The 7476-nt window shown below is 42.2% G+C and overlaps 1 pseudogene; it reads right to left on the bottom strand.

The window, feature by feature from the left end:
* The window catches only part of LOC102845956, a 99503-nt pseudogene that overhangs the window by 75323 nt on the left and 16704 nt on the right, over positions 1-7476 (bottom strand).

Here is a 7476-nt window from a genome sequence, read left to right as displayed (position 1 = left end):
TAGCACAATCAAGTGTTCGGGGATTCCCATACTGCATTGAAACAAATGAGGGAGAGAACTGTTTAAAAGGGATATATGATTAGGCATTATTGTCATGACAGGAGTCCAGAATGAAGGCTGCAGAGTGGAGCGGACTTGGAGGGAGGGATAGCCTAACAATCAAAGAATTTTTCTTTTGCTTTTCAAAGAGAAGAGCCAACTGGAGGGGAGGGGGGACTGGGCAGGGAGAAAAGTGCAACAATGAATGAATGGAAATCCAAAGTCTCTGTAAGCTTTCATTAAAATTAATTAAAAAGAGTTTGTGTGTGTCCTTCTAAGGTGCAACTATTGGCCTCTCTTACTCCAGAACAAAGATAATAAAAGAAAATCAAAGACATTATCACATTATCAGCCTAAGGAAATAATAGATCACTAGCACCTTATTTTCTGATTAGGGGTCAGGGAATAAAAAGATGAGTTGCATTGGGAAAATTTGCTGTCAAGGGTCTCTCCAGACTACTAAAGAGCAACAATGTCAGTCTAGAGACTAAAGTGTGCCTGATCTAGGCCATTCTTCTCTCAATTGCTTGTTATGCATCTGAGAGATGGACAATGATTAAAGATGACAGAAGAAGAATTGATGCCTTTGGGTTGTGGTGCTGGAGATGAGTAGTGAATAGACAGACCAGGGACTTCCAAGAGAACAACCGGGTCTGTCCTGGAGAAAGTGAAACTTGTTTGCTTCTTGGAGGCAAGGATTTTGAGGCTCCGTACAAAATATTTTGGGCATATCACCAGAAGGGACCAGCCCTTGGAGAAGGACATCATGCTTGGAAGGAGCACAGGAGAGGAAGACCCTCAACTAGATGGATTGACACAGACTATGGCAACAGGATCAGGTGTGTCAGAGATAGTGAGGTGACTCAGGATAGGGCAAGGTTCAGAGCTTTTGTTCTTAGGGTTGTTATGAGTTGTAACTGATTCAATGGCACGTAACCACAACAAGAAACTGACTACCAAGACCAGAGAGCCTGGATAGTGCTCCCACTACTGACCACTCTGAAAATGATTACAACAGATGGTTCTGGATAGAGTAGGAGCAAAACGTGGAACAAAACTCAGAATTATAAAAAAGACCAGGCTTACCGTTTGGATCAGGACTGGTGGGACCTGAGATTATGGCTCTGAGCCATTCTTGAAGCCTAGAACCAAACTCACTCCCATGGTTCAATGGTTAGCCAATAAAAAGTCACTGTATGCAAAAGAATTGGCTGACATGGAATCATTTGAGGAGGTAGCATATGACCAAGAACCAATGGTGATGAAGGAAGCTCAAACAACACTGGAGACACTGGCAAAAAAAATTTAAAAAAATAAAAATGAGGCCCCAGGAACTGATGGCATATCAACTGACATGTTCCAACAAACAGATGCAGCCCTGGATGTGTTCACCAAGCTGTTCCAAAAAACCTGTAAAGACAATTACCTGGCATACTGACTGGAAAAGATCCATATTTGTTCCAATTCCCAAAAAGATAATACAACAGAAAATGGGAATTACAGATCAGTATCAATATTAGTATAACATGCAAGGAAAATCTTGAAGATTTTTAAAAATTGCCTACAACAATACATTGACAGAGAATTGCCAGAAATTTAAGTTGGATTTAGAAGAGGCCATGATACCAAGGATATCATGGATGATGTAGGATGAGTCTTTTACTGACTATACAAAAGCATTTGACAAAAAAAAGGGGGGAAAAAGCATTTGACTGTTTAGATCATGAAAGATAATGGCTAACATTGAGAAGCATGGGAATGCCAGAATGCTTAATTGTGCTCATACAAAACCTATACTTAGACCAAGAGGATGTGTGAATATGGCAAGGGAACATCACATGGTTTAAAATTAAAAAAGGTGTACATTAGGACTACATTCTTTCTCCTTATCTACTCAATCTGTATGCTGAAAAAAATGATACGAGAAGTCAGATTTTATGAAGAAAAATTAGCATCTGGATTGGAGGAAGACTCATTAACCATCTGTGTTATGCAGATAACCAAACCTTGCTTGCTAAAAGTGAGGGTGATTTGAAATGCTTGCTGTAGAAGACCAAAAACTACAGTCTTGAATATGGATGACATCTCAACATCAAGAAAACTAAAATCCTCACCACTGGGCAAATAGGTAACAGCATGACAGATGGAGAAAAGATGAAAGTTGTCAATGACTACATCTTACTTGGATCCACAATCAACACTCTTGGTATCAGCAGTCAGGAAACCAAAATATGTATCACATTGTGAAAAATCCACTGTTAGGGACCTCTCTAAAGTGCAAGGACATCAGTTTAAAGACTAAGGCATGGCTGTTCCGAGCTGTGGTCTTTTCAATTATTTATTATGCATCTGAAAGCTGGACAATGACTAAGGATGGCAGAAGAAGAATCAATGCCTTTTAGTTGTGGTGTTGGAGAGGAATACTGGATATCCCAAGGACTTCCAAAATAACAAATCTGTCTTGGAGACCAGGGTGCTCTTTGGAAGCAAGGAAGATGAAGCTTCATCTCACATACTTTGTACATGTTGTTAGGAGAAGGACATCATTCTTAGAAAGGGGGAGGGACTCTCAATGAGATCTGTTGTTCATAGGGTCTCTTGTGGGTAGTACTCCTCTCAATGGCACTTAACCTAACAACTTGACTTTATTCTTCTTTCACTAGAAGGTTGTTGTTTTTGATTGCCTTCAAATTGAGGATGACTCAGAGTGACCCTGTGAACAAAAGGCCTGAAGCCCCTCTACAATGATGGACATTTATCAAAGTTCATAGAGTTTCTGGAGGCATGTTGTTTAGGAAGTGGATGCCACTCCTGCTTCCAAACTTGTAATAGTATGTTATTGTTGTTATTGCCATTTTCACAACTTTTTGTTTCTTGTAGTAATGTTTTGTAATTTTCTTTGAAAAGTTCTTTTGTGCTTCTGGTTAAATTTATTCCCAAGTATTTAATCTTGTAATTAGCTATTGTGAAAGGTATTGTTTTTCTTAGTTCCGGCTCTGTATTTTCTTTGTCACTGTAGAGAAATCCAAATGATTTTTGTATGTTGATCTTGTATCCTGCTACTTTGCTAAATTGGTCCACTGTGTCCAAGAGTTTTCTTGCTGAGTCTTTAGGGTTTTCTAAGTATACTATCATGTCATCAGCATAGAGGGATAATTTTACCTCCTTGTTGCCTATTTGGATACCTTTTATTCCCTTCTCTTGTCGTATTGCTATTGCTAAGACTTCCAAAACAATATTGAATAAGAGAGGTGATAGTGGGCATGTTATTGTTGTTATGTGCCATTGAGTTGCCTGTGATATATAGTGACCCTAGGTACAGCAGCTCTGAAGGCTTCCCTGTCCTGAGCCAGCCTCACTAATTCCAACACACCAACTCCCATTTCCCATTAATGTATCACTCCATCTCATCCAGGGTCTTCCTCTTTTGTTCTGTCCATCCATCCTTCAGAGCATGATGTCCTTCTCCAAGGGCCGATCTCTCCTGGCCACGTGGCCAAAGTAAGTGAGGCAGAGCTTCCAAATCCTAGCCTTCAATGAGAGACCTGGTTTCACCCTCTCCAAGACAGACCTATTTGTTTTCTAGGCAGTTCATGGTATGTTCAAGACTCTTCTCCAGCACCACAACTTGAAGGCATCTATTCTTCTTCTGTCATCCTTAGTCAATGTCCAACTCTCTGAAGCATAACAAGTAATTGAGAAGGCCATGGCCTGGATCAGGCACTCCTTTGTATCTCGACTGACATCGTTGCTCTTCTGCATTCTGGCAAGTCCATGACAGCAGATTTTCCCAATGCAATTTGTCTTTTGATTTCCTGACTGCTGATGTCAAGAGCGTTGACTATGGATCCGAGCAAGCTGTAGTTGCTAATAATCTCTATCTCTTCTCCATCTAATATGGTGTATCCAATTGGCCCAGTGGTGAGAATCTTTGTCTTCTTTTTTTTAAAATTTATTTTATTATTTTTTGAATCTGTCTTCTTCATGTTGAGCTTCAATCCATACTGAAGACTACAGTCCTTGAACTTTTCCAGCAAGTGCTTCAGGTCTTCTTCAGTTTCCGCAAGCAAGGTTGTATCATCTGCATAGTGTAGGTTGTAAATGAAGTAAGATGAAGTCATTGATAGTCTCAATCCACTCTCCATCCATCATGTTGCTGAAAGTGAGAAGGACTTGAAGCGCTTATTGCAGAAGATAAAAAATTACAGCCTTCAATACGGATTGCATCTCAACATCAAGGAAACAAAGATTCTCACCACTGGACCAATAGACAATATCATGATGTTAATGACTTCATTTTACTTGGATCCACAATCAATTACACTTGGTACCACAGCAGTCAGGAAATCAGGAGACATTTTGCACTGGGAAAGTCTGAAGTCAGGGACGTCTTCAAATTATTGAGGAGCAGTGATATCAGTTTGAGGACTAAGGTACACCTGATTCAGGTGACAGTCTTTTCATCTACTTGCTATGCTTGTGAAAGCTGGACAATGAGTAAGGCTGACAAAAGAAGAACTGATGCCTTTGAACTGTGGTGTTGGAGAACAGAATATTCCACGCATTGCCAAAAGAACAAACAGACGTATCTTGAAGAAAGTGCAGCCAGAGTACTCCCCAGAAGGAAAATTTATCAATATTCGCCTCACATATTTTGGGCATGTTGCTAGGAGAGGCTGCTCTTTAGCGAGGGACATTATGCTTGGAACGGTGCAGGGACGGTGAAAGAGAGGGAGACCCTTAACCAGACAGATTGACCCAGTACTGCAGCAATGGGCTCAGGTTGTCAGAGACGGTGAGGGTGGCACAGGATAGGGTAGTTGTTCATCGGGTCACTATGAGTCATACCCAACGCACCTAACAACAGCACTCTTTGATGTCCCTCCTGTGCCTTAACCACTAATTAGGTTGCTGGGGGCGGGGTGGGCTGTGCTTAATGCTATGGTTACCAAAGGAACTTCTGCCTCCTTTATCTCCTTAGGATCCACCCTAACATTCTCTCTACCAGTTCGGCCTTATTTATCTCATTTGAACTCTAACAAACGGATTCCAGTTTTCAGGCCCTTGGTGACTGGAATAATTTCCTGACATGCGCTGAGAAGTGGCCCTTCTCCTCTCTCCCCGAGTCTGTCCACCCTACGGCATGTCCACATGGCTCCTATTCACCCTGCTCATGACTTACAATCCCAGCTTTCACCCTTTTATTGTTTTGGAAAATTCCCAGTGATTATTTGACTGTTGCTTCCCCCTATTCTCTCACATTTCAAGGGGGCTCAATGACTATTGAAATTGAATTATCAGTGGGTGAAGATTGCTGTGTGGAGGGCAGGGATGAGGACAGGCTGTGATTCCAAGAGTCGTTCTAAGGATGTGTGTGTGCATATGGGGAAGTGTGGGTAAACCCTGATCCCTAGCTCCCCTCATCTCTCCACGCCAGCTTCTCCTCCTCTTTATAAGACTGGCCCTGCTTAGCCTAGAGGCCTTGTGACCCCTCACCTGAGGGCCTGTGACCCTCAGGTGAGGACCTTTACTGAGGTCCTGTGCCTCCTCCCCTCCCCACTAACCTGAGGCCTTGTGCTTTCTTATCTGAGGCCCCATAGTCCGTGACTTGAGGTTCTGATTCCTCACCTGAGCTTGTTGCCCTCAGAAGGAAACCTCGTTTTCCTTCTCCCATCCTGACCACTCTTCGTTGCTCCAGACTGAAGTTTGCTGCAGGAGCCAAGCACACAGTCTGACCTGGCAGGAGGCCCAAGACTCGACAAATGCAGCAAACATCTATCAGCAGAAATCTGGGGCAGAGGATGCACCTGGAGTCACCTGTGCAGTCTGCCCAGAAGCTTGAGTCTTACAAATGGCCTATGGGCCAGTCACAGGGCCAGTCAGAGAGGACCGGACATAACTGGGTATGTTTACCAGCCATTCTGAACCCCTGTGCTCACCCAAACAGCTAAGGGTATTCCTAATGGTTTGCTTAGCTGGCTGGCAGAGATTAGAGATCTCTGCTGCATAAAGCAGAGATACCAGACATTCCTTGGCACCATGTAGAAGAAGGAATCCAAACACTCAGAGCAATAACATGTTAGGGAGGTTTTATCATCTATTTGTCCAAACTTTAACTATGTCCAGTGAGAATTGAGAGTCCCACAGTTCATTGAGGCTTTGGGAAATAATTTGCTAAGGAGTATTCCAGGACCTTTAAAAAACACTGCTGTGACTGCCACTTTGAGAGAGGGATGCAGGTGGGAGATGCTGTCTTGGAAAGGGGGGGCGTCTCTGTTTTACTGGGAGGAACTGAGGGAGACAGACTTCATGTGTAGAAGGAGGTGGGCGGGCTTGCATCACGGTAAGCAGCATCCCCTGTGCTTCTGCATTTACAGAATAGGAGGGACTTTGACAATGGCTTATTGATTATGGGGTCCTGAGTCTTTCAGTTTCTTGTAAGGTGGTGGCTGCTGTGTTGCTGTGATGCTACTGTGATTTAAAAAAACCAGCAAGGTGGACAGGTTTTAATGGAGCTTCCACATTCAGACAGACTAGGAAGAAAGGGCTGGTAATTACTTCCCTCCTTTTTATTTATATAAATAAACAGAAGGGGGGGTATAGTAAATTATTCTAGATTTCTTATATCAACCTCCTCAAGTTGTACTTCTATTTGAAAGGTTCTATGTGGGAGTTTAAAGGCTGTCCAGTGGTAAGCGTGTCCAACACAAGACAACATCAGACCAGCACTATGAAACAAATACACTTTTGGCTGCAGGATATCTATGTGGATAGCAAGATCTGAATGCAAAACACAGATAACGCTACCAGAAGCAGATGAAAGCTATGCACATTGTACAGCAGCCATGGTAATAATTACAGAAAACGGGCCCTGAAAGAAAAATATCTACAGATCACAACAGAACCACTCAGTTGAGGCACTCCTGGATTCTTGATATTCAAGGAAGTGTGTAAGATAATAATGCTTATTATTTTAATCTGCTAAGTTTTGGGAGTGATTTGCTATGTTGCAGTAAGTAGTCACACACACAAAAAACTAAGTGAGATATAGTTTCCAAGGTTAAGGGGTGGTCTTCCACAGACATGGCATAAGTCTTGAACTAATGACCAGCACTGTACTGTTTCTCTTGTGCCAGAATTTATCAATTTAGGAAATAAGGGGCAAAAGTGGAAATAGCTTCTGTTATGGATTGAACTGCATCTCTCCAAAATGCATGCATATAACTATGTATTGTGGAAGTGAAGCAACAATTCCCTTTACTGAAACAGAGAGTTTTGTAGGAGGGTTAAAGATAAAATCCTAACCCTCATTAGATGTAAAGAGAGTTGTCACAGTGTGTGGTGAGTAATAGTTTTTATTAACTAGCTAAAAAGGAGGGTGCTCTGGAGGTGTAGTCTATAGGGACTAACCAAAAAGTGTGGCTAACCCAAAAGTGG

Source organism: Elephantulus edwardii, unplaced genomic scaffold (assembly GCF_000299155.1).
Source record: "Elephantulus edwardii isolate Elephantulus edwardi_28Jun2011 unplaced genomic scaffold, EleEdw1.0 scaffold00045, whole genome shotgun sequence".
Classification (NCBI taxonomy): Eukaryota; Metazoa; Chordata; class Mammalia; order Macroscelidea; family Macroscelididae; genus Elephantulus; species Elephantulus edwardii.
Note: the sequence above shows the minus strand (reverse complement) of the source record. Positions and strands in the feature narration are given on the sequence as shown.